The following is a 27,537-nucleotide window of genomic DNA, read 5'->3' as shown; positions in this document are numbered from 1 at the left end:
CACTTAAGTTCGAGAGCTAATAAACAAGTGCAGTGGCTGTAACCCGAGAAGGGTGTGGTGACCAGGGGACACCAGGTAAGCCATCTAGAGTAGCAAAGTTACTTTATTAGTGAGAGTAATCTAGACTTGTTAATAGGGGAAGAGAAATGAACATTAATTGTAGCCCTGAGACTAGCAACAATGTCAGTGGCTGTTGTTTCCCCTCCTAACCTTCTTGATAGATGTTTCTCTTGGGAAAGAAGTCACTAAAGATTGAAGGAGACGCTCCCTGAACTACCAAGGAGTACATCTAAGCAGCACAGTGGGTAGATTACAGTAGATCCTATGATGACCCATATGGGCTCCAACAGCTGCTGAGAAATCTGCCAGTCCACAGCAGAGTTGTACCATCATCCTCTCTGAAGGCTGCTCCCAGCTCCCCAACCCCCAACTGAATCAGACCCAAGGAAGTCAGACCTTACCAACTTAACTCAGGTTGTCCCTTCCAGTATCAGATGTATGTGTGGCATTGATTGGCAACTTCATTGAGATGACTTCACGGTCTATTTAGTCCTGCTTTTTCTTCCCCTAAACAGACCTTGACCTTGGGAACATTCTGGGGCAAACACCCTCCGTCTGGGAGCCTCCTTCCTCTAGGAGTTCTACCTACACAGTAGTGGGAAAGCATCCCAGGAAAAGGGCAGCTGTTCTTTGCCCTGAGGCAGGAATGTCATCCTGCTCAAGGAAAGCCAGGGTGACTGTAGTGAAGGGAGTGAGGCAGATCTGGGAAGTTAGATCAGAGTGACAACAGGGAACAAAGTCATGGAGATCCTTCAGGGCCGTTGTCAAAGTTGGCTTTCCATTCTCAGAGAGCAAAGATAAGACAACTGAGCTTTTCCCTTGCCACTGCCAAGTTGCATGTAGGCGGAAGCTTGGGTGCATTCAAGATTCAGTGTCACCTGTAACCCACCGCCATGGTGGAGGAAGGCATAGCTGCTGGAGGTGTAATGGACGTCAACCCTGCTTTACAAGAGGTGCTGAAGACCGCCCTCATCCATGATGGCCTAGCACAAGGCATACTGAAGCTGCCAAAGCCTTAGACAGGCGCCAAGCCCATCTCTGTGTGGTTGCATCCAACTGTGATGAACCCATGTATATCAAGCTTGTGGAGGCACTTTGTGCTGAGCACCAAGTCAATCTGATAAAGGTTGACAACAACAAGAAACTAGGGGAATGGGTGGGCCTCTGTAAAATGGATCAAGAGGGGAAACCACAGAAAGTGGTTGGTTGCAGTTGCGTAGTGGTTAAGGACTATGACAAAGAATCTCAGGCCAAGGATGTCATCAAGGAATACTTCAAATGCAAGAAATGGATAAATAAAATTTTGGCTCATTAAAAAAAAAAAAGACAACTGAACTGAGAACACTGTAGAAGCAGACTAAGGAGATGGTTCAGTGGCAAAGTACTTGCTACATCAGCATGATATGGGAGTACACATCTGTAATTCCAGCAGTCCCACAGTACCAGTACAATGGGAAGCGGAGACAGGAGGATATCCAGAAGCTTCTATGTGTGCAGCAGAGAACAAGAGAGCCTGTCTAAAACACAGAAGAAGCCAAGGGCTAACAGCTGAGGTTAACTTCTGATCTCTGTATGTACACTGTGGTACGAGTACATCCACACAGGCACACATGTGCGTCTGATCTCCGTATGTACACTGTGGTATGAGTACATCCACACAGGCACACATGTGCGTCTGATCTCTGTATGTACACTGTGGTATGAGTACATCCACACAGACACACATGTGCGTCTGATCTCTGTATGTACACTGTGGTATGAGTACATCCACACAGACACACATGTGTGTCTAATCTCTGTATGTACACTGTGGTATGTACATCCACACAGGCACACATGTGCACAAGCATAACTACCAAACTCATACACACAAATACCATATGTATCATAGATTCATTCTTGATGCCATTTTGAGAAACACCCAACACTAAAATAAATAAAAATGGTTGTGGATCAAACAAGGTTAGTCATAAAGGTGGTCAGTAAGTTCAGTGGTTGGAGTGGCGTGAGAGAGTAGGTCAGCCAGGGTGATGGGAGGAAGATAAGGAAGGATATCCTGATTCTGGGTATATTTACAGGTAAAGCTAGCAGATTTTCTGATAGACTAAGAGTAGAATGTAGTGAGATGCGGGGAGTTGAGCATTTTTTTGTTTTGACCCTAAGGTTTTTGTTCATATGGGAATTCTGAGGGCAGGGCAAGTGCCAGTAGTGGACATGACTTTGATTTCATTGGGTGGCCATCGTTTTTTGGTTGCTGTGACCTGAACCCAGGCTCTTGCGCACACTGAGCATGTGGTCTACCATGGATCTAAGTCTCCAGCTTGTGGGGTTAATGTTTTGGATGTTTATGAAGACCTCCACATATGAGCAGGAGAGATAACTCCGCAGTTGAAAGCACGTGCTGTTATTACTTAGGATTACACTCAGTCCCATCAGGTGGTTATAATGCCGATGAACTCAGACCTGGGGGTACCCTATTCCTCTGTTCTCTGAGAGCACCCACACTAATGTGCACATACACGTACAGAGACATATATACACTTCAAAATAAAAATAGAGCTTTTAAAAAAAGACTTTCAAATAAAGGTGTCAAACAGTCAGATGTGGTAGTGTGGATTTCATGAAAAACAGAAAGGACAGTCTAGCAAGGGAGGGGGCAGAGTGACACAGGAAACGCAGGAAAGGTCAGGGCCCTAGAAGCCATGAGTAAAGTGTGCTAAAGAGGAGTAAGGCACTGTGTGGCATTGGTGGAGCACACCTGCGAGCCCAGCACTCGGGCAGCAGAGGCAGGCAGATCTCTGTGAGTTCTAGGACAACCTGGGCTATGTGGAGACCTTATCCAAAAAAAAAAAAAAAAAAAAAAAAGAGGAAAAAGACTCCAGCTGTTCAAAGAGCATGGATGACAATGGCTAAGGATTGTTCATCTACCACATGACAACGTGAGTTTCACTGCAGTGAAGAACCAGAGCCTAGATGGAGAGAGCTTCAAATTGAGTACTGATCATTCTTTTTAGATATTCTGATGTGAAGAAAGTAGAGGACTGGAAGGGAGTGTGGAGGAAGTGGTTAGGAAGGTACAGCTCACTGTGATCTGTTTTACGGAGGAGAAAAAAATGAGGCATAAGGAATTCACCCAGACCTACTAGCTGGGAAACTGACTGAGCAAAGATCACCCTGATTAGCCTCTCTGTTTCTTGCCTGCTGCCCCTCAACTGCACGGGTGAGAACAGAATGTTATTCTGCAAATGTAGTCAGCAACCTGATCTGGTCGTGCTCTGGCGTCTGTTTCCCAGCAACCTCTTTGTCTTCTGTGGCTCTTTGTCACTCTCCGAACCTGTGGCCCTCACATGACCCCTGTCATCATGAAGGCTACTTATCTCTTGCGGCAGTGCTTCTGGGTTAGGAGGGAAATTGCACATAGTGAGGTAAAATACCAAAAATCACAGTAATTTCAGGGTTAGAAATGAGGCTGTAGGCAATTTTTTTTCTGAGAGACAGAAGATCTGAGGTTTTCAGACCTAAGGTTGGGAATGCAGAATAAGAGAACCTGCTATCAGACTCCCTGTATGATTATCTGTGTCAAAGAACCCCCAGAGGATGCCTTCATAATTGAAAAAATATAATTTATATAATTTCCACATTTCCAAGTTTGCTACTGTAGCAGGGTTTCCCTGTTCTTCAGTCTATCCCTGGCTGAGGGAATGACTGGCCCTTGTACGTGGAGAAATCACAGCGGCAGTAAAAGAAAACTTGAAGCACAGACTCCCACTGTCATCTCAACACCCACTCACACTTTGCTAAGTCTTCTAATCTTTTCAAAATTACACATACTACATTTACATAATCTAATTTTTTCAATGAACAAACATTGTGTGTCCTTGTAGCTTTCAGTTAATGTTGATCTATGCTGCTGTTGGTTTTATTCTTTTTCTGGTTTTGTTTTTGCTGTTTGAGACACGTTCTCACTATATAACTCTGGCTGGCCAGAATTATCTATGGGTACCAGACTAGTCTCGAACTCACAGAGATCTGCTTGCCCTGAATCTTATATTATTTGTGTTAAGCTCTAGTTTATGGATCATTTAGATTCATTTGGTTAGTTCATTACTTTGGAGTTTTTAGTTCATTTTTCTCATTTTTCTCTATAATAATACAAAGTACACAGTTGTATAATTGTGGGGAGTTACATGAAGGAGAGCATGAACACTTTTAGGGTTTCTGAGGTGAACTCCTAGTCATGCAAATATTATACCAGAAATTCTTGAAGTATTTCATCTCAGCAGCAGAGTTCTAGTCTGTTGACTTTCACTCAGCCAATCATCCCTGTTTTCACTAGACAATGTTCATGAGGAAATGAAGAAGGAACAAGTCTTCAGTTTTCTTTCAAAAAAAAAAAAGTTTCCAAGGAAAGCTATTACCGGAGAAAAACAAGTTAAAACAAAGAATGAGTGGTGGTGGTGGTGGGGAATGGTGAGCTGGGAAGCATGGTAAAGCATATGAGTTCTAGGCAGGGGAGTGAAGTGGTAAGTTGCAGGCCAGCTGGGCTACATAGGAGGCAGAGAGGGAGGAGAGGGAGAGGGAGAGGGAGAGGGAGAGGGAGAGGGACAGGGAGAGGGACAGGGACAGGGACAGGGACAGGGACAGGGACAGGGACAGGGACAGAAACAAGGAGAACACTGGACTGGGCTGGAATCGAACTGAACATTTGTTTAATGATTTTCACAGTTCAGGGAATGGACCCAAGGCTTCATGTAAATTAGGCAAGTGTGCTACCAAAGAGCTACACCCCACCCCTTAAAATTTAGAAAAACGAAGACATATGTTTGTATATAAAGAGGATCGACCAGAGCTTCTGGAAGCTTCTACTTTGCTTGCCTTTGGTTAATGGCAGTAACTCCCCAGATGTTTATCTACATCTACACCATGTTGTCTACTGGGAAAATGTTCCTGCTGGAGGCTGAGTCAGATCAGAGATAGAGACCAGCTGCCACAGACAAGTACTTGGTATTCTCTTAGGACCAAACCCATAAACACTGGACAAAGATGCATGCAGCATCTCCACCAACCCTTCATCGAGCACCCTGGTCTCTTAACCAACAGGCCCCAAACCTTGTTATTTCCTGGGCCCTTATTCCCATAATTCTTATCTTCAGCTAGTGTCATCACATCACATGACAGCATAAACTGTCATCTGTCACTTGTGACTTCTCTTTTCACTTCACTATCAAAGCCACTAGTTATCTGCATACATTTTATTCCTTTTCTTGCTGCCCTGGATGAAGCTTCAGTTGAAGTTTTATCTGTCTCTTAACCTGGGAGAAGGCAGTAGCCTCCCAAATCGAGGTCTGAAAAACTTCAGGCAGCTCCATAGATACTTTTGTCCACTAGTATAAGCCCTGTCACTGTGACAAAGAAAACTGAGAGAGATCTCTATGAGTTTGAGGCTAGCCTGGTTTATATAGAGATCTTGTCTTTAAAAGTAAATACATAAATAAATAAATAAATAAATACTTGAAGTTTAAAAATATAGGTGTTGGGTGATGGAAGTGGTGCACACCTTTAATCCCAGCACTTGGGAAGCAGAGGCAGGTGGATCTGTGAGTTCAAGGCCAGCCTGGTCTACAGAGTGAGTTCCAGGACAGCTAGGACTACACAGAGAAATCCCGTCTTGAAACAAACAAACAAACAACAGCAACAACAACAAAAGCCAAAGGCAAGGTTTAATTATAGTTTATAGTTGACAGTTGCAGGAGCTCTAGGCCATGGCTGGCCAGACTGGTTGCTGTTTCTCAATCTCTATGGGGGCCAGATTTTGACGTCTGACTGTATAATGATCAAAACTGTTACCTCACGGCAGGAAGAGTAAGAAAGAAGAAAGAAAGGGCCACAATCCCACACTTGCCTTCAAAGGTATCGTTTGCCAATGACCTAAAGCCCTCACTCCAGGCCCTGTCTTAAAGATTTATAATTTTCCTCACCATTCAAGATCCAAACCACAATGAGTTCTGTCCACAGCCCAGCCTTAGCCTGGCTTTTACATTCTGTCCCTACCACCTCCCTTCCCATGTTTCAGACTCTTGGGTTTCCACAGAAATTACCTCTGTGGTTTTTTTCTTGTTTTGCCACCCTTCTTGGGCTTCTCTCTCTTTCTCAACCTGGTGAACGTCTCATCTGTAGGCCATGTGAGCCAAATGCATGGAGGTGCACACCTATAATCTCAGCACTGAAGCAGGAGGACCACGAGTTTGAAGACGGTTTGGACTCTACAGGGTGATCATGTCTCACATAAGCTAATAAAGTACGAGGTGAATATTAACCCTCGGTAGCTTTCTCCAGGCAGAATCTGCCTCCTCTCATCTGAGCTCCTGACGTGTTTATCCGTGTTGCTCAGGAAGCATCCATTGTAACTAGGAACACTGAGTCTCATCCGTCTTTGGACTCCTAGGCCTAGGCATATAGTAGATGTTTAGTAAATAATGGATTAAGTGAAAAGAGAATCCTCAATATCTTTTATATTGTCCCAAGCAAAGCTTTGCATACATAGTGCAGACATTACCAAATAGACCTAGCGACCTTCCATCTTCCTGCATTTAGTCCATCATTGACTGACATCTTATTGAAAACTATTTTTGGAGGGGAATGGTATCATCTCTAGTGAACTTACAGATATCCCCTAGGATGTCTTCAAAATGTTAGTACCGCCCTAAATACCCCCCAAAATTCTGTGCTAGAAGGAACCTCAGTTGTCAGCATTTCCAAAGAAATGTCTCTGGGAGCGCCTGGAGAAGCGCCCAGGTTGAATGGTCATAGGCGAGCTGAGAGGAAGTAGGTCCAGAGCAAGGGCTGAAGCAGGGGCAAGGGCCAGTTCTTGGTAAGGGAGGTACCAGGCAGTCTGTGAATGCAGGGACTGAGGAGAGGGTGGGGGTGGGTTGCAACTTCAAAGACAACCTCCTCCTGCTTCACAGTTTGGTCAAATGCCTTCTCTGGGTAGAGAACTGATTTCCAAATCTTTCTGTGCAGTGCCAGACAACCCTCCAGTAATTTTCCAACTTTAATTCACCTTTAACTTAAACATCAATACATGGCTCATGGCATTTTAAGAGGGGTGGGTGTTTGAGAAGACGACATTAGGGTGTCACAACTCTAGACAGGTTTCACATGGCAGGCTTAGTCTCCCAGTGAGTAGGAGTGTGAGATGGCTGAGAAAAGCCTTCCCAATCGCTCTGCCCTACTATGCTGATTTGAAAACACACAGCCTTCCCACAGTGCTGAAAAGCTCGCTGCTCTGGGGTGAATGAACCCTGCGAAGCTGCCACTTGGCTCTCACCCAGCAGCTTGAAAAGGCTGAAAGGAAATGTTAACAGTCATTTGATGCAACAGGCAGAGCCCAGGGATGGGACCAGCCAGGGCACTTGCAATGGGCATCCAGGGCACAGCACAGAAGCTTCCCTGGGAGCTCTCCAGACAATGGTGGCATGGAGCCCTGGCCTCACATTTCACTTTAAAAGAGGCCACCATCTAAGCAGGTTGAGATACTCCTTTTGGTCTATCTGTAGCCAAAGGGTCACTTGTTCACAGCTGAGCGGAGCAAGTCAACCAGCCTCATGAGACCCTGTTCTTCCCTGGGCTTGACTCAGGGCTGGTGGAAGAAAGATGACTCTTTTATGTTGGAAGGCAATATATGCCTTAATTTCACATGATTTTAACTCTGAACTATGTTAGATCCCTGTATGTGGTTATTACTTTGGGTTAATATTCCAAATAGTGATCTCCCTTTGTCACAAAGACAAGAGCTGGGGAAGATCATAGGGACATGCAACATCTTTCAGGGTTGGTCAGACTGAGCTGCTGGGTGCATACAGAGAGGCCCAACTGAGACCTTAATCAGTTCCAGAGTGTTTCTTCATGCTTGACTTCTTAGTGTTGGGGATGTAGCTCAGTCATAAAGCTCTTGCCTAGCACGGCTGAGACCCTGAGTCCCTTCCCCAAGACCACAGCAACACAACACAGCAACGACACACTACTTCTTCCTCTTGTTGTCCCTCCTCCTTTTTTTAGAGACAGGGTTTCTCTGTGTAGCCCTGGCTGTCCTGCAACTGGCTCTGCAGACCAGGCATTGAACTCAGAAATGCACCTGCCTCTGCCTCCTGAGTGCTGGGATTAAAGACCACCACTGCCTAGCTTGATGTTTCTTCTTTTAAAAAGCTATATAACGGGGGCTGGAGAGATGGCTCAGCAGTTAAGAACACTGACTGCTCTTCCAGAGGTCCTGAGTTCAATTCCCAGCAACCACATAGTGGTTTACAACCATCTGTAATGGGGTCTGATGTTCTCTTCTGGTGTGTCTGAAGACAGCTACAAGGGGGAGGATAATAGGCAGTGGAGTTTTCATTCAAATGAATTCTATCCCTAATCTCAGTATATAAAACAACAAAGAATTGAGCTGCTTCCAGTGAACTGGGATGGGAGTATGGGAGTTTGACCTCCTTTTCTCTCTTGGCCTCTGGGAAGCCATCCATCCTGGGTTCCAGAAATATGCTATCATCCCAATCATAATTCCCAATCTCAGAGGGAAATTCTGTCATCTGGTGCTTTTGATGACTGTTTTCAAATGTTACAAAAAATCTGGCAGAGTCCCAATGACAGAGTTAAGCATTTGGGCTTGGAAGCCACTGGGTGTAATATTAAGGTATCTAAATGGCCAGCTCTATTCTAGGGGTTCCTAGCCTCTCATCTAAGCCCCTGGTAGGCAAGAGAAGGCCGTAAGAAGGACCAGTAAATGCTGAGAACAGGAAGAGCATGACACACACATCTCTGAGGTCAGGTGGCATGTCAGCTTGACTTTCCGAGGTGACTAAGAGTGCCTCCCACCAAGCTGCTTGCTTGCTGAGGCCTGTCTTGAAAGCTGACAGTAGACGGTTGTGTCTACACAGAGGTTTTTGCCCAGCAGCTAAAGAACATGTAACAGATGCCTGCATGCAAATCCCAAAAGGCTTCCTTTTCTGGACACCCTAGGAGAGCCAGGCCCACAGGTGGTCTTCATGCTGGGACATTTGAGTTACTCCAGATAACTGACCCCTTGAGTTTATTTCAAAAGGTGAGAGGAAAGGCCTTGCCTCAGGACACAGAGAGGTCATAGTAAAGAGAACTGAACTGTGCTCTTGAGAATCAGATAATGCTTCTTCCTGGGACAAGAAAGCTATGAGGTCAGGCCTGAGGGCTGGGGTTATTTCAGGTGTCTATTTCATTAACTGAGAGGCCACAACCTGTCTTCTTAGTTTCCCTCTGCAATCAGGCCTACCAGGTTCACCATGTTCTCTGTGCAGCTGCAAGAACCAGTCACTAAACACTGTTCTCTACAAACTGGTCCATCTCGGAGCAGGCCACGTGACAAGAATGCTTCTCTTGGTAACAGGACAGATTGTCACACTGCTGTGAACAAAGGCCTTGGTTCCCAGGTTTGGGGCAGCATGGCCCTGGCTCAGGCACTGAATTATAACTATCTGGAAGCTGGCCAGGCCTCCTCTGTGAAGAGCCTGGGTGCAGGATTATCTTGAAAAACTCAACACATTCCACACCGTCCCAAGAGGGAGCACGGGGGAGACTGGTGAAGATTCTAAGTTATTTAGACTCTGGAGCTGGGCTGTCTGTCCCTAAGTCCTAGCTCCTGTGAAAATGGACAGTGCTCAGACCCACTACTCCTGGAGTCACTGCCAGCCACTGAGTGGAAAGTGCTGGAGCAGTTGTGCCCTGCATAGATGAGGCACAGTGACCTGCTTAGACCAGGGCTTTGTTTCCAGGTTAAATCTCCCCCTCCCCCTCCAATCCATGCCACTCTGCCACAGTTTGAATACGTGCTGAATACAGAGGATTCACAAGGCCAGTTTGCTGTTCTCCACACACCCCAAGTCTGGTATCCATAGCTCTGCATTGTGACATAGACCCTGGGAAAAAGTCTTAACACTCTACTTGAGGACTGGCTCGCAGCAGGGTCTCTCGAGATTCAGTTGGAGAGTTGCAGTCTACCTCTAAGCTGGTAGGGGGGACCATGTAGCCTAGCGTCTGTTGACTGTTCATGACTTATCTGTGAGGACAAGGCAGGAGAAGCCACTGCAGGCCCTCGGGGATCAGACTGGTGAAGTAGTCCAGAAGGAACTTGAGGGCTGTGATCTCTAACTTTTGCTATTTGGCCACGTGCTCTTGAGCCAGGTCTTTCTGCCTTTGCAGAACAGGGGATGTGACTGTTTTCAGAAGAGACAGTAATGAAAACAATTGCCACGTACCTCTTTAAATGGAGCAGACAATAAGCATAAGTGCTTCAGGTAATGAATTCAGTCCCCTCGTTCTCCTCTGCAGCCTGAGCCGCAGAATCAATAATGATTTTCCAAGTGCAGTGCTCCCAGGACAAAATGTGAATCAGCTCCCTGAGCCGGGCCTGAGCCTTAGGATGGGGAATGGCCGGGGTCATCACCCCACCCCCTCCCCTGGCTGACTATGCCTAGGGCTGGCATGAGGCAAGTGCCCATCCCTTCCTGGGACACCATCCAAGATGCCAGAGTTGCAGATTTCTCTCATGTCAGAAGAGGTTTTGTTCAGGGGTCCAGTATGCACAATGGCAGCTGCTATCTATCTTCAGTTTGTTTTCTCAGATGTGGACCTCACTGTTTTTAGTCTCCTACTGTACCTACTATAACCCTCTGAGCCACCCACTGTGGGATTACAAGTTCCTATTTTACCTAAGGAAAGTCAGGGAGGCAAGAGAAAACAAAGGACAGGTCCCTTGTCACTCCCCTGGCCCTCCTTATCGCACTTGGCCTACATTTACAGACTTCCAATGGAACAGAAAAGCAACCTGCAGTGCGTGAAGGCACTAATCAGGGAATCCAAGGCAGTGGGGGGTTCCCACAATCACAGAAAAAAATGCTGCAATGTGGCTATGGGAGCCCCTCAGCCTTGGGGGGGGGCTAAAGGTGGAGGGAGTGGGGTCTCTCTTTTCTCACCTGGCTCTAAAACCTGGCACACAAACCTGCAGGTCACCAGAGAGGGTTCTGAGCCTGCTGGGACTGATCAGAAGTGCACTGCATCCAGGCTGCCAGTGCCACTGCAGGGCCCTCAAGGCACTACATGACCCTCGACAAGAAGGTCAGCACCAAGCACCATTCCAGTGAAAAGCACCCAGCCTCGTGACTGATACCCACTTGCTAACTGTCTGCAGTTTGTCTAGGTTGAAGTCTATCTGGTCCCGTCTTCTGAATACAAATGAGAAATGGAGGCAGGGAGGAGGAGCTTCCCGTAACTTCTTACCACTCTCCATGGAGAAGAATGCTCTGGCCACTACCCCTGCATCCAGGGAATCTGAGATGTAGAGCAACGGGGAGTTGCCTGTATAGATCTGTTGATTTTTAACTTAGAAAATACGCAAGTGCATTCGTGTGTGTGTGTGTGTGTATGTGTGTGTGTGTGTGTGTGTAGATGTGTGTGTGTAGATGTGTGTATGTATATGTGTGTGTGTGCATTCTCAAGCATACATACACACTTCCTGTCAGTTTAGCTTAGGGACTGGGACAGAGATTTCAGGTTACTGAGTGACATCTGTTCTGCTCTTCTGTTTAATTCTAAAGCACAAGCTCATCAAAAGCATGATGCTCAGCTAAAGACTCCACTTCCACGCCTCTGTGGCTACTGAGATATAAAGGGTTATGATACGTGGAATTTTCAAGACATTTACTTAACTGAGCTGACTCAGACGTGTGGATCACTGTTTTATTGCCAGTGAGTCCCTCTCCCTCATCCTGCTGCTTGGAATGCAGACTTGATGACTGATGTATCTCAGCCCTCCTGGATCATGAGGTAATGGGTGGGGGTGGGGAGAAATTTAGAGCTGAGGATGTGCTGGGGGAAAACAGAGGTGACTTTCTTGCTCTAGAATTCTTATTCGTGAGAGAACAAATCCTTGCTTTCTCTTGTATAACTTTTTTTTTTAATTTTGTTATTGGTAACAAAACAACAGGTAACAGAATCTGTCTATGTGGCCCTGGCTGTCCTGGAACTCACTACATAGAACAAACTGGCCTCAAACTCAGATCCATCTGCCTCTGCCTCCCATGTTGGGATTAAAAGTGTGTGCCACCATGCCCAGCCTTGTATAAAGTTTAACTTACTCCTAAATGGGTCCTATTCAATAGAGGAACCTGGAATTACTAGCTAGTCAGGGTCACCTGAGCCCTGTTTGTTCTGTGTCCTGAATACACATTCCTAAGTGCTTTGTAGCATGCTGAAGCATGAGTTACAGGATCTTCTGGAGAAGCTTAAGTTGAAAGACTTGTAGATAGTACTGAATTAAAGTTTGAATTCACTTTGCTGAACTAGTAGGTACTGAGTTGCTTTGTGAGTCTGGGAAGTGCTGGATACATGGCTTTCTGAGCAATTAGTAATGCCTGCTGTAAGGAAGGGCTAATCTGCAAATGGGAACCTGTCGGGCAAGTTGGGACCAGCTGAGACTGTAGTCAAGAAAGCCAGAGGACCTCTCTGCAGCTAATATGGATCTCATCTTTTAGTGGACCAAGATGTCTGCAGAATATGCCTCAGAAGCTGTTTCCTGCTGAGCTTGCAGTGATCAATACCCTCGGGTTAGAAGCTAGGTCATCTGTTTCCTTCTTTGCTGTTTCCAAGGTTGCTGTTCTACCCTCACAGCTAAAGCCAGAGACAGAACATGGATGGCCTGGAAAGTCTGCTCCTGTACAAAGAATAGGACTGGGGAAATGTCTCACTATGCTTCAATTCAGGTAGATTCACACATTCAGTGTATGGTCCTAGGCCTTGTCCTTACCAGAGCGAAGTGCTGGGCAGGGAAGCATCCCTGGAGACTGTCTCTAGGAAACCAGTCTGACTTTGTCCTTCCCTGTTTGGGTCATATCCAGGCAACCGGAAGCCTGCTGCTTCTGCTCCTTCTAAGACTCTGTTTTTTGTTTATATTGAAGACTGGTTAGAAGGAACAGAAAAGACTCAAACTAGCTTAGCACAAAAGGTACCTCGGGGAAGGAGTAAGGGTTTCCTTTTTGTATACACTGGCAAAGAGGACCTGTGTCTGCAAAAAGATAGTCAAAACCAGGGACAAGAAGGTCCCAGGAAGCCCAGCATGGCCTTGAACTCAATCTTCTAGCCTTAGCTTCCCAAGTAGTTGTAATTATAGGCAGTTCTACATCACCAGGCATGGCTAAATTGCAAACAAAATTTAAAAGCCAAGCCGTCATTCTTGCATGGAGGATTGGTTGGTTTTCTTTTTTTCCTATTTGGGAGATCTTGTTCTCAAGGTCAGGTCTTTTGGCAAAGGCATGAAAATTACAGCTGAAGAAGAGGCACAGCTGCCAAGTCATGAGAGCAGCCAGGGCCAGGGGCGGTCAGCTCTCATGATGGCAATTCTGGTGGTGGTACAGTCTGCTTGCCACAGTCCATAGCCTAGGAAGCTTAGCTGTGCTCACCTTCCCATGTTCTCTGATCCACACACTGACTGCCCAGGTCAGACATAACTGGTCTACACACTAGCTGGAATTTGAATTCCTTTGGGTGGGGAGTCTAACCTATTTTCTTCTATAGCCCCATGGTCTATGTCAGTCAGCTTTCAAGCAAATACCTGGTGCATCAAAGAATGAGACTTTCTTGAAGGAAGGTTCTAGGTGACACGGGAAGGCTTAGAAAATGCACTTGAGCATATCTATAGGCTTTAGTTAGACTCTAGGCTCCATTTGTAGCAAATGGCACATTAGGCAACCCCTGATCTTGGAACCCAGAGGATTCATTCATCCTTTCAAGAATATGCCCAGCCCAAACTGGATGTCATGCCCTGCTATTGCTGCAGCCCAGACTGCCCTAGTTTTCTTAGCCCTCTGGTCTTACAATCCTCTAGCCTCTTGGACTCTTGTTACTCACTGGTAAACAGATCATGAGGTTACTGTAGAATTAAATAGCATACAGTAATGTGTGGCAATGTTTTGGTCAGTAAACAGTGTCCCTTTGAGACTCTATGTCCGACTGGGGTGGTCACCATCACAATTTGTTTAGGATACCTTTCTTAGAACTTACCATTAAGCAACCATGATTACAATGTATAAAATACTTCCTTCTGTGTAGTAGTTATTCTAGTATTTGTTGTTGTCTACAAGCCAAAATTGTGTTGTTTGTGGTGGGCTGGGGAGTATTCAGGTAGAATTGCAACCATGTAATTTACAGCAAGTCTCTTGTCTACCAGGAGATGGAACTGACTAGTCTAGTTAGCATACAAAATCCCAGTCCCCACTGGGGCCTCTTTGCATATATAGTGCTCTTCTTTTAGTGTGTAGGTAAAGCTTATGGCCCAGCAGCAGGAAGCCAGGTACACTGTACAGGCCAGTTGGGCAGGAGAGGATGGGGATGGGGGTTGGGCAGGGCCAGGGGTGTGTAGCAAGAGGACTACTGAGCCTTCACTATGCATAACATCTTACTTAGGGTCAGGTGCCTTGGTTAAAGGGACTACTGAAGCTAATGAATGCCCTGGTCACTATTCTGCTCCTGCCTCAGCTCTGCTTCTTTTCCCTCTTGATTAGTTTCTGGTTGCCAAGCCCAGCTTTCCCGTTTGCAGCCCTGCCCACCCCCTGCCACCCACTCTCCCTGGCTTACCCTGAGCCAGCCCACCCTGGGGAAGACTTAAGTCCCAGCCTCCAGCCCTCAGAGCCTCATTCGATTCTTTCTTCCTTCCAATTTCCCATGGTTGACCTCAGAGCAGCAGCATTTATATCTCTCCTCGGATGTCCTATTGTCCATGTCCAGTTAGGAACACAGTGACAAAGGATAACAAATGCAGAAAACAGGAGACATTTTTGAAAGCTAAAAAAAAAAAAAGAGAGAGAGAGAGAGAGAGAGAGAGCAGATAATTTCCAAAGAACATTAAGCTCTATTCAAGGATACAGTCTCCAATCAACAAAATGAAAGGCGAGGAAGGCTGGCCCCATAGGGACTGGATAAAAGGCAGCCTGGTGGTGAGAGTGATCTGGAGCTGGCTTCTCACACACCCCATGGGAGGCACTACTCAGCAACGACTCAGTCAACTCCTTCCTGGCAACCAGTCCAGCCCTTGGGGGTCCAAACTGGACCCCACCCCAAAGCCACAGGCTTGTGAGCTTCCTCCTCCATCCCTCCTCCTCCTCCTCTTCCCCCCCCTTTCCCCATGACAGGACTTGCCGAGGTTCCCTCACCAGGAATCAAGGAGGAACTGCTCTGTCATGCTCTTAGCTAACAAAATTCTTTGGCAGGCAAAATGTTGTCTGAGTCAGCTCGGAGAAATAATTAATCATCCTGATGCTTCTTCCTACAGGAGGAAGGGGCTGAATGCCCAAAGTGCCAGAAGAGCAGCTTTCAGATTGCCAGAGGCCTGGCTGGCCCAGGCAACGTGGGGGACCTCCATCTGGCTCATGCCTTCTCTCTGGGCCTTAAGGCTGTATTGTTGAAGGATGAAGAGAAGCCTCTTTGTGTGTGTGTGTGTGTGTGTGTGTGTGTCTGTAAGTGAACTAAGAGTGCAGGAGTGCATGTGTGTTCATGCATGTAACATGCAGTGGTCAGAGGTGGATATCTATCTAGTATCTTCCTCAATCACTCTCCACATTATTTTTTAATTTAAAAATTAAATATTTTTTATTATTTTTAAGTGTGTGTGTGTGTGTATGTGTGCCTATGTGGGTACCTGCAGAGGCCAGAGGTATCAGATCCCCTGAAACTTGAGTCACAGGCAGTTGTGAACCACCCAATATGGACACTAGGACGCAAACTACTGCCCTTTACAAGAGTGGTACATCTCTCTTTTCCCCGTGCCTCTGGAGAGATTAGCTGCTGAGCCATCTCTCCAGCCCCCTCTGCTGCTGTCCTCTCTGTCTCTGTCTCCTTCTCCTTTGAGACAAAGGCTCTTTTCTGAACTTGGAACTTGCTTATTCTACTAGACTGGGGATCTATTTGCCTCCAGCTCCCCGGCCGGGAATACAGGTGTGCATCATTGTGCCTTGCATTTTAACATGAGTTCTGGAAGATGAAACTCAAGTCCCTCAACTTCTAAGACAATCCTTTATCCACTGAGCCAGATCCCACCTTAGTTTTGACCCTCTTCTTGGGTACTTGTTTACTACCAGGGTCTTTTCATAGCAGGCTGATAAGCCAAGCAGGAAAGCTGCACCAGCCAAGCTGCTTGCTGAGGGTGACTGAGTTTGTCTTATCAAGTGCTGGAGAGATGATACAGGGAAACCGTGAAACCTGGACCAGTCCTCCAGGCATCCACCACCCTGGTCACATCACATGTCCAGTGTGAAAGGTCAAAGGGCATTTCCTGAAGTCTCAGTGGATGCTTTGCTCATTTGCATTGCTGGGGTGATAATGTGGCCTTTCTTGTGCCCTTACCCCAGCCTTGAGCAGGCCTGAAAGATCTTGTTTACCACAGTAGACCAAATAGGACCCAGGAGGTGTTATCTACTTTGGCTACACTACAGTCTGTTACAGAAGCTGAGAAGAATAGACTATCTGTTGAGATTGCCTTGAGACACCTCCGGCTGTCATTAAGGATGGATCCCCCTCACCTATACAGGCTGAAGCAAGAAGGGGTTCAGTGGTGGGGGTGGGGCTTTCCCTTTATATTGAGAGCAGAACATTAAACTTTGAGCCTTGATCAGAATACCTTGTCTTGGCTTCATCTCTTTTCGCCCTCTGTCCTCCTTTCATTCCCAGCCCCCCTTTCAGGTGAACCCAATCATCTGTGGCCGCAGGCAGCTACAGATTGGTGCCCAAAGTGGGACCTGAAAATGGGGGACCAGCTGAAGAACGCTGTCTTGGGTGGAACTCCATGGAAAACGGAAGAAGAAGAGTATCCCAAGCACTTGGTTAACAACAAACAGCATTGATGCTAGCTAGTTATGTCTGTGTTTGCAGGAAGTGTGTTTAAGGTGATGTGGTCTAGGTTGAGTAAGTGTTGACCCAACGCTGACCTCACCTAGGAGGTGATAGCGAATTTTGACATGGGAGAATTTCAAATAGGCATTCGCCCGCAGCCTAAGAGCTGCCCCAGGCGAGAGGAACAGGGTTAGAAAGAATTGGAAAATCAGAAATCAGGGCACTGAGGTGTTACTATCAATAACTGCCTGCTATATCTCCTAAAGAAAGAGATGAAGAGTTAGATCTTGAGTATGAGAGAGAGGGGGAATTTCAGGAAAGCAGTTGTCTTCTCTCTGAGCTGTGTCAGCAAAAAAGAATGAAAAGGCTATTTCAGAGCTCTCCTAGGAACAGGAGAAAATTCAGGAGACATCCTGAGTTTCTCTTTGGTTCCTAAAGGTCTTTGTCTATTGCCTGTCCTTGGCACACCAATGTCCACGTGTGTCAATTGTTTGTCTTTGTTTCATTGTTCAAATGATTGTTCTATGTTTCATGTTCCAAAAGAAAAATCGTGCCGGGCAGTGGTGGCGCACACCTTTAAATCCCAGCACTTGGGAGACAGAGGCAGGCGGATTTATGAGTTCGAGGCCAGCCTGGTCTACAGAGTGAGTTCCAGGACAGCCCGGGCTATAAAGAGAAACCCTGTCTCGAAAAAAACAAAACAAAACAAAACAAAAACAAACAGAAAAAACAAAAAAAGAAAAAGAAAAAAAGAAAAATCATTAAAACTGCTTGATGCAACCTTTGATCTAGTTTAACTTGGTTTTAAAGGCAGTTCTAATATGCACAACAGAGGCTGATAAGTTACCCTACACCTGTAGCTAAGAGTCAAGATGAGCTAGAGAAGCCTTTCCAGAAATTGATTGTCAACATAAGCTGCTTTTAAAGGAGACCAGTGATGCATGTTCCTTATAAGAAGCCTACAGCTCCCTGCTAAGGTCTCTGGAAGCTGTGGGCAGAGTCTCTTCTTTCCTTCCCTCTATTCCAAGACTAGAATGTCTCAGCCTCTTACACAACCAGTAAAGTCTTGACATAGCCTTCGGCCTAGCCTGCCAGGCAATTAGCCTGAGGTTTGCACAGACTCAAGTGCTGAAACAGCCAGCAGTCTGAGATCTCTACTGCTTTAGCTGAGTGTGGTGGTGCACAACCTTCATTGAAGCACTGGGAGGCAGAAGCAGGTGTGGCTCTGTGAGACCAGCTTGGTCTATAGTGTGAATTCCAGGTAAAGAATTACATGGTAAGGCTCTATCTCAGAAGAAAGAGAAGGGGGAGGAGAAGGGGGAGGAGGAGGAGAAGAGGATGACATGACAAGGGTAGAAGAAGAGGAGGAGAGGGGAGAGGAAGGGAGGAGGGGGAGAAGAACAAGAGGGGAAGGATGAAGGAGGAGGGGAGGGGCAAGGACTGGAAGAAGAAGAGGACAGGGAGGAAGAGGGAGAAAGTGGAAGATGAGGGGAGGAGGGGGAAGGAAGAAGAGGAGGAGGAGGAGAAGAAGAGATCTCCACTGTTAATTGCACTTCCATCTTCAAACATAGAACAATTTTACTGAGTTTTGTTTTGCTTTGTTTTGTTTTGTTTCTGATGTTAGTGATCTAACCCAAGGCCTCACAGTGTACTTGGCACATTTTCTAATACTGAGCTGTACCTGCAAAGCCCTCAGTGATATTTTAACTCTGCAGAGCACTCTTGGGAGAGGGAGACCAAAAACAGAACAGTAGGAGGATAGTTAACATGACACTGGGGCTACTGAGCTTGGGGTTGTTGTTGATGTTTATATGATCTGTCTCTCTGTCTCCTTCTCTGGGATGTATGGTGTGTATGTGTGTGTGTGTGTACTTGTATTCTGTATAGCAGAATAGAGGCCAGAGGTCCATTTATTTTCTTTAGTCCTTTCTCTCTCTCTCTCTCTCTCTCTCTCTCTCTCTCTCTCTCTCTCTCTCTCTCCCCCTCTCTCTCTCTCTCCCTCTCTCTTTGTCTCTTTCTTCCTTCCTTCCTTCCTTCCTTCCTTCCTTTCTTTCTTTCTTTCTTTCTTTCTTTCTTTCTTTCTTTCTTTCTTTCTTTCTTTCTTTCTTCCTTTCTAGGTCCTTCACTGAGCCTGGAGTTCATCGGCTTGTTTAAGCCATCTGACTAACTGAGCTCCAGGAATCTACTGATCTCTACTTTCCCTAGTGCTGGGATGAAAGATGTGGGTGCTACTCTGCCCAGTTTTTAACTTGGGTGCTGGGCCTTTAGGCTTTATAGCAAGTGCTGAACCATCTTCCCAGAATCCTTGATATGTTTTTTAAAACAAAAATACCCTATTGAGAGTTGTGAGAAACCATTCTTAATGCTTAAGCCTTACTAAAATAGACCACAGCTAGATTTGCCCCATAGGCATATCTAGCTACCCCCTATATCAGATGACTCTACACAAGACCCAAACATGGCAAAATGCAAAAGCTTTAATCACAGACAAAGTAATGTCATCCCCAACAGGTTGCCAGTGTCTCCAGGAGGCTCCTAGCTCTGCCGTATCCCAGCTGTGCAACCTTAGGCTGCATAACCTCCTCAGTCTGTCAGCAAAGTTGGGAAGCTCTCAGAGGCTTTATAGAGTTCTTGTGAGCTGTAAGTGGGGCAGGGCATGGAGAGAAGTGCAGTACAAGTCCACAGGAAAGCCACAGCACAGGCCAGGCTGTCTATGTGTCAGGACAAAAGAAACTCTGGGGAAACAGCAGCAAGTCTCAGACTGTTATAGATCTGAGATGATGAAACACTCAAATGCATTCAGGCAGCTGGGAGAGCCTCTACAAGTCTGTATCCTATAACACCAAGTGCTTGTGTGGGCTACTAAGTGCAAGCCCACTGCCCTGGTGTGATGCTTGCTCTTCTGTGTGTCAGTATAGCTCATGGCTTTCCCTTCTTTCCCTCAGGGCTAGGGGAGAGGTTGTGCCCACTCCTTCAGACAGGAGGACCTCCAGGTGAGCAAATGGTCAAGAGGGGCAAGTGATAAGGGAAGCCATAGAGAGCCAGTCCTCGGGTGGACAAGGTTGAAGATACATCAGAGCATCGGAGTCACTATTACACATATGTGCTCTGCCCATAAAGCTCCCCTTTGGTTCAGTGTGTGTGTGTGTGTGTGTGTGTGTGTGTGTGTGAAGAGAGAGAGAGAGAGAGAGAGAGAGAGAGAGAGAGAGAGAGAGAGAGAGAGAGAGAGTTGGCAATGTGGCTCTGTTGGGCTCATACTGACCAAAAACACAAGGCTGATTGCTTACCCAGAAGAGGAGGTAGATTTCGTTTGTCCTGTTCTGCCTCTTCAGCTACATAGGGTCACTGTGTCCTGACTTAAGGCCACAAGCAGCTGGATAGTGGGTGGAGCTCCATTTGGATTTAGAGAAAAGCAACCACGGATCAGATTTCATGACTCACCACTCCACTTCTTCCAATCTTTTCTTGATATATGCCCAAACTAGAGGCCTCTGGGAGGTAGGCACCCAGCTGTACTCTGCAGGAACCATCTGAGCTAACACCCAATTCCTGCCACCTGCCTATGCAGGGCAGGGAAGCTATAATTTGTGAGTATCTCTAGAACAAGCCTGGGTGGCTCTTACACCATAAACAGACACCTGCAAGAACCCCATCAGAGCTCCACCAAGAAAAAAAAAGAGAGATCAATATTGTCTCCACCCAGGCAGAATTTCCCTAAATCAGAGCTAAGAACACTTCAAATTTGTAGACAGCATGGAGATTCTATATTGTCTACAGGGTGCCTGCTTTTCTCCCTTCTAGCTGAACAAGGAGTCAAGTCCTGCTCCGTCTTGTGGAATCCCCTCTGGGTTGGCCATTTCAAAGCCTTTGTGGGTTATGTCTTAGGGTTTCCATTGCGTGAAGAGATACCATGACCATGGCAACTCTTATAAAAAGAAAATATTTAATTGGGGCTGGCTTAGAGTTTCAGAGGTTTAGTCCACTGTCATTATGGTGGGAAGCATGGCAGAGTGCAGGTAGACATGGTGCTGGAGAAAGAGCTGAGTGTTCTACAATTCGATCAGCAGGCAGCAGGAGACTGTTGCTGGGCATAGCCTGAGCATAAGAGACCTCAAAGCCTGTGACACACATAGTGTCACATTTTCTCCAACAAGATCACACTTCCTAATAGTGCCCTTCTCTATGGGCTAAACGTTTAAAACATGAGTCTATGGGGGCCATTCCTATTCAAACCACCACAGGTTACTTTGGGAAGAGTGGGCTGGAAGTGTGGCTCAATGGCAAAGCACTTGTTTTGTCCTGAGCACAGCAAAACAAAAACAGAACAAAATTAAAAGCACCGAGAATGGGCTGGGGAGGACTTTTCAAACTTGTGACATTAGGGCATCAAAGTCGCAAGCCTCCCAGGGAATGTCCTATGCCACCCTGAGTACCAGACAGTGAGCAGGGTAAGGTGCAGAGGCATGGAGGAGGCATCCTTATTGCCAAATCAGAAGAATTCCTTTCACTTGTAATCACAGGCTCCCCCTCCCTCTCTGGGCTGTCATTGAGTTGTCATCTGCAGTCTCAGCCCTTTTAAGATCCCTCTCTATACATACATCTGGCCTCTGACAGCTTGGCTCACACCAGGGACCCTTCTTGTCAAACTTGCCAGGTTCTTGAAGGAAGATGTATTTTAGTGACCGTGCTCCAAAGGCAGCTACCTCTTGTGTCAGTTTCAGCTCTGACCAATGCCAACACACCATCAACATGATTTTACATTTTAAACAATGCACCAATCTTTCAAAGAGCACTAATTGATGAGCAGTAATTGTCAGCTAAGCAATCAGTTGCAGATTACTAATAATTGCTGTCATTTCCAATGGGGTGGTTCTTCTCTCTATTCTTGATCCATTCAAAGCTAGCAAATATTCTATTCATTGACCCTCTTTTACATGGGTAGACTCCGATAAAAAGATATACCACGTAAGTATTTACCTTTAAAATATCTGTCGTATGGGGCCAGTGAGGTAAGGCTTCTTGCCACTAAGTCTGAGTTCCATTCCTGAGACCCACATGTTAGAAGGAGAGTATTGACTCATTACACTTCATATCTGGTCTACATATGTGTACTATGATATGCAGGTGTGTGCATGCACACACATGTGCTAAATTAAAATATGACAAAGGTGCTGGAGAGATGGCTCTGTGATTAAGAGTACCTACAGTTCTTACTCTCCCAGATTCAGTTCCTAGCATTCAATTCAAATGGCCATTCATAACCATCTGTAATGTGTGTGTGTGTGTGTGTGTGTGTGTGTATAACAATTTTTAAGCTATTTGTATTGGGGCTAGTGTAGTGATATGGTATACCCCCAAAGGGGAGGGAAAACCTTAGTCTCCAAACAGTGATACACTGATAAATGCCAACTCTGCAAAGATGAAATTCACATGGGATGTGCAGGAAGTTTGGCACAAGTTGCTTCAGGTTGCACAGTACTTTCATTGTCTGTGGGTGCCTTCTGGTGTCTCGGTGGTGGCTCATGTGAAGCTTCATATATGACACACTGAGATTAGTACAGAGGGTGAGACACATCAGAAAAGATTACTTAGCACATTCAAGGCCCTATGTTCTTTTCATCCCCAGCACTGTGGGACAGAGGCAATGTCAGACATATCAGTAGCAGTTCTCTGGGAAACATTACTACAGCCACAATTCAGGAAATATGCAGGGTTTTTACAGGCAGAACTCACTGGGCTTCAAGAGCAGAGATACACCATGAATCACAGTCTACAGTTGGTTCCAGATTTTATAGTCCCTCACCCACATCCTTTTCCCACAACCAATGTGAATTAGCATCTTTCTAGACAGAAGGATCCCAGAGAGTCTAAATGTTCTGACTGTTCAGGAGGCAAAACCCCAAGTGTGCTCAAGCTTCATTTTCTCTGTGAAGTTTCCCCTCAGATTTCCAAAACCACTTTGTACCTCCACGTTGTCACCTGGTTTGCCTTGAGCTCCTGTCCGTTTTATACGGTTCCGTGTCTCATCCCGCCCAGCTCAGTGCAGAGCACAAAGCAAGTGCTCACTTGTGACAAATTACCTGGCTGTTTAACACACTTCAACAGACAGGATAAGAGTAAATTAACTACCCAGCCCAGGCACAGTTATTTAACCTCTCTGGACCTGTTCTGTCAGCTGTGTCTTCACAATGTTGCTGTGAACATTAAACTCTTGTGCCTGCCACTTCATAAACATGTAATGGATGTTAGCTATATTTACCACCAATCCCAAGTGTCCTGTAAAACTGGACACCAAGCCAAGGACAGAGCATGACACTAGGCAGAGAGCCAGACTTCAAGGACACCCTGTGACACAGGGCCCACACGAAGGGATGCTCTTTATTGTTTATCTCTTGCAAGATCTCAAAGCACTCAAAATTATCTGCAACAATTTTCTCAGGGATTCTAAGACACCACGTGGAATCCACTATTGTCTGTGTAGGGAGGACACAAGGACCTGATCGAGGCTACTTACTTAATGGGCCAAGCACAGGCTAGTAACAGAAATTGGCTCCTGCAGGCCCCCTTTGTCTCAGCAGCTTCCTCCTCCTGTGGTTCTGGCAAAGATAAAGCACTCAAGACTGAGAGCAACAGGAATGAAGGTCAAAGAACAACATCTGGGGTTCACACAGCCTCAACTGCCTTTCAAATTCATCCTCCCACAAGAAATTTACGCAGGGGCTGTGGATGTGGCTCAGTGACAGAGAAGTCAATAGATAGCAAAAATATCCTGCTCTAGGCTTCCATCTGAACACCACAAACAATCAAACAAGCAAGAGGATTGACTGTCTCTCCAATAGCATACAGGATCCTAGTCAATTCCCTCTGACTAGGATCCCTTGACCCCACCTCCTTCATTCAGGTATGCCAAAGAAACAGGGTCCAGTGTATTTGGGATGCCAAAGAAAGGCTCTGCCATACAATGCACTCTTGATCATGTCTGCATTCAGATCCCCTGCCGCCAACACACCTCTGTTTCCTCCATCACTGTGGTCACAACCAGCTCCTCGGGTAGGCCTTAGAGGGAACCCACAATTCTCCCTGCTGGTTCCAGAGCAGAAAAATGTCCTCTGTAGCCAGGCCCCTGCCAAAGCATTCAGGGACAGAGTTGGCAACAGCTCTATTTACAGCTGCAAAGCAGCCAAGTACAGAAAACACTGACCAAAAAAACAGGCACCTAACAAAGCCACCAGGCCACACACATTCTCATGTGCACATGTGTGCTTCCAGACCTCTCTCTGCCCTGACTCTCAGGTTACTCCCAGCTCCTTGTTTTCACAATTGGAAGAGTGAATTATTCATGGCACACCATACTGCTTCCAGAGTCTCCCATGAGCATGCAGACTGTTACCGCAGCCCAAGGGGTCTGCTGCCTAGTCGTTTGAACAATGGGTAAGGAAGGCATAAGCAAGCAGACAATGACCTAAGTTGGGCTCCCAGCATCACCATTGAGTACTATAAGATAGAAGACAATGAAGAGTCTAATTGTCTAAATCCCTAGAGGCAGTGATTCAGGACCATGGGAAGCCTGTGAGGACACAAATCAACAATGGAGCCTACAATGGATTTCATTAAATGTAAGAAACCATCAGAGGGTAGGGATATGGCTCACTAGTAGAACACCTGCCTTACATGTATGCAGCCTAAAGTTCATGCCCTGGTGCCTTACAAAAAGTGGGTGTAAGAAGAAAGAATCCTTTAATACTAGATATACTTTTTTCTTTTTGAGACAAGATCTCATATTTACCCTAGGCTAGCTCAAACTCACTGTATAGCCAAGAAAGACCTAGCAGACCTGATCCTCCTGCTTCCACTCCTTGAGTGATGAGATTACAGGTGAATGCCACCACTTCCCATTTATACTGTTTGGGGGTCAACTCCAGGACTCCATGCATGCTGGGCAAGAGCTCTACCAACTGACTCACACCTCAAGCCCTACTTTTTGCTTTTCCATACCATCAAGAAAACAAATTCTATTGCTGATATATCTAGGTAAGATATATCCTGGTCTCATAGATATTAAAATGTGCATTTTATAACTGATAACATAGCTGGGTAGTGGTGGCACACACCTTTAGTTCCAGCACTCAGGAGTCAGAGGCAGGTGGATCTTTGAGTTTCAGGACAGCCAGAGCTACATAGAGTAACCCTATCTTGAAACAAACAAACAAACAAACAAACAAACAAACAATAAATGATAATGTATTATTAAGGGAATGTCATGTTTATTGGATTCTTGCTGTGTTTTAAGACAGCTTCCTGCATCCCTGCCGATCTTGTCAATGACAAAGAGGAAGAACAGAACAGATTAGATGGATTCAGTGCGCATGCTTATGTTTTTTGTTGTTTGTTTAAAATTTTGACACAAAGTCTTGCTATGTATCTCAGGCTAGCCTCAAACTCTTGATCCTCCTGCCTCTGACTCCTGAATCCTGGGATTACACAGTGTTCACCATCACACTTGGCTCTACGGTGTGCATGTGTGACACACTTTTGGGTGACTATGTCAACTACTCTCTCCCCTGTCCTGGGTCTGACAAGCAATTTAGAATTTTTTTTTAAAGCTAGGTATTAAATCAGGTGCTGTCTGCTAACAGGTACTATAGCTTTGAGTTCATTATTAATGGAGAGAGATCTGGGGAAGCAGAAAGGAGGTGCCTTGTAGACATCTTTTTACAAAATGAACCCTGTCTATGCCTGAGGCTGCAGCAAGCTGGGTTACGGGTGATGGTTCTAGCAGTGGCTTGACAAAAGCACCTTAGGACTGAACAAATGCCAGAAGACAGAAGGCAGTGTCTGCCTGGCTCTAGTGACAGTGTCTAGATGACCAGAGAGGTGGGAAGCATGTCATTATGAGACCTGTAGGCAGCATACAGATGGCTAGGGATTTGGGACTGGTTTGTGTTGGCAATGTACCATCATAATGGTTCTGAGCTTAGAAAGAATTGATGTAAAGCAGTATTTTAGGGGAAAAATAAAGGCATTTCAGGATGAGGGGAGCCCAGAATCTCCAAAGATGTATCCGCAGCTCTGTGTGGGGTGAATTTAGTGGGAAGAGGCAAAGTGGAAAGGATTAAAGACTGTTAAAATTAGCATCATTGATCAAATTCTGTGTACAGAAAGGGGAATTAGGAGAAGGAGCCATTTTGAGAGCATGGTGGTATAGGCGGTTGACTTGGATAACAAATTTGACTCAATAGACAAAATGTGCAGGAAGGGCTGCTGAAGAGAGAGACTGGGTAAGGTGTCCGTCCGGGGCTCATTTTTAAAGAGGTAAAGTTTGGTCAAGGGCATCTGATGTCATGGAGGGAAAGTGAGATTTAAAACTGGAAGAGCTTTAGGGATTCTAAATAATTAAACTTTTAATTACATCTATTACTCGAGTGCTTGTGGGCCCACAAGCGGAGGTAGAGGACAACTGTGGGTCCACCTTTCTTTCTGCCACTCCGGATTTCAGGTTACAGAGCTTGATGGCAGGTCCCTTGACCTGAACTTATTTTTGAGACAGGATCTCACTAAGTAGCCCAGGCTGTGTTGGGATAGAGCTCTCCTATTTCAGATTTCCCAGACTTTCTTTATAGATTATCCTGCTTCTGGACAGCTGCCATTTGCAGAGGTCAAAGACACCCAGCCTCAGAATTCAGCACCTTCTGTGGGTCAAATATTTTCTTAGTCTACCTGAATTGTTGTTTCCTAACTCAAAATTTCCTGACAAGCACATGCATATTGCTATTATGTTTCCTTCTGATTGTTACTGTTTTGAACAATGGAACTGACTTTAAAAACAAAACAAAATAGAAAACAATTTATGGTATCCTTCTCTGATTGTTCTAGTTTCCCCAGGCTAGCAGTGCAGCACGGTGGTAGAGCACTTGCCTAACATGAGTGACCTCCCGGCTCCCTTCCCTAGCAGACCCAGTTCTATTTTTCCAGCCTCCTAGTCTGTGATTTGCCTTCCCTACCTGCTACTTAGCCTTTATTTTGTGAGTGCTGGGGATGGAACCAGAGTCTTGCACATGCTAGGCAAAGGCTTTACCACTGAGCTATAGCTCTTATTCTGATTGCTTTGTAAATTATGAAAACAGGAAAAAATAAATTGCAGAAATGCCCAACAACCACAAAAGTTGAGAGAGCATAGCCAGGCATCATGGTCCTTGCCTGTAATCTGTAATCTCAGTGGAGGCTGAGGACACAGGATTATGAGTTTAAGGCCAGCAAGAACTATATCTAATGATGTCCCACCACACACAAAACTGTCTCCAAAGTTGAGAGAATGGTATATTCAAGTAACATTTTCTGTTAGACTTAACAGTTGGCACAGCTCAGTCATGCTTGTCACACCTATTTTTCCCTTCCATGCTCCTGCTGACATGTTATAAAGACAGTCCCACACTCTGTGTCATGCTAAGCATTTCAGAAGATGTCCACTGATATCTTCTGAAATCATCACATCACGATGCTTCTAATCAAAACTGATTTTTTTCATGTCACCCAATGGATGATATTGGACACAAGGAAGTTTGAATGGTTTTT

The 27,537-nt window shown here is 45.7% G+C and overlaps 1 pseudogene; it reads left to right on the top strand.

Moving 5' to 3' along the window:
* Window positions 1-953: 953 nt before the first annotated feature.
* On the top strand, window positions 954-16,875 carry LOC114640400 (annotated as a pseudogene).
* Window positions 16,876-27,537: the final 10,662 nt, after the last annotated feature.

This window comes from Grammomys surdaster, unplaced genomic scaffold (genome assembly GCF_004785775.1).
Source record: "Grammomys surdaster isolate TR1022 unplaced genomic scaffold, NIH_TR_1.0 125808, whole genome shotgun sequence".
Lineage (NCBI taxonomy): Eukaryota > Metazoa > Chordata > Mammalia > Rodentia > Muridae > Grammomys > Grammomys surdaster.
The sequence above is the reverse complement of the archived record's forward strand: the minus strand, read 5'-3'. Positions and strand labels throughout refer to the sequence as shown.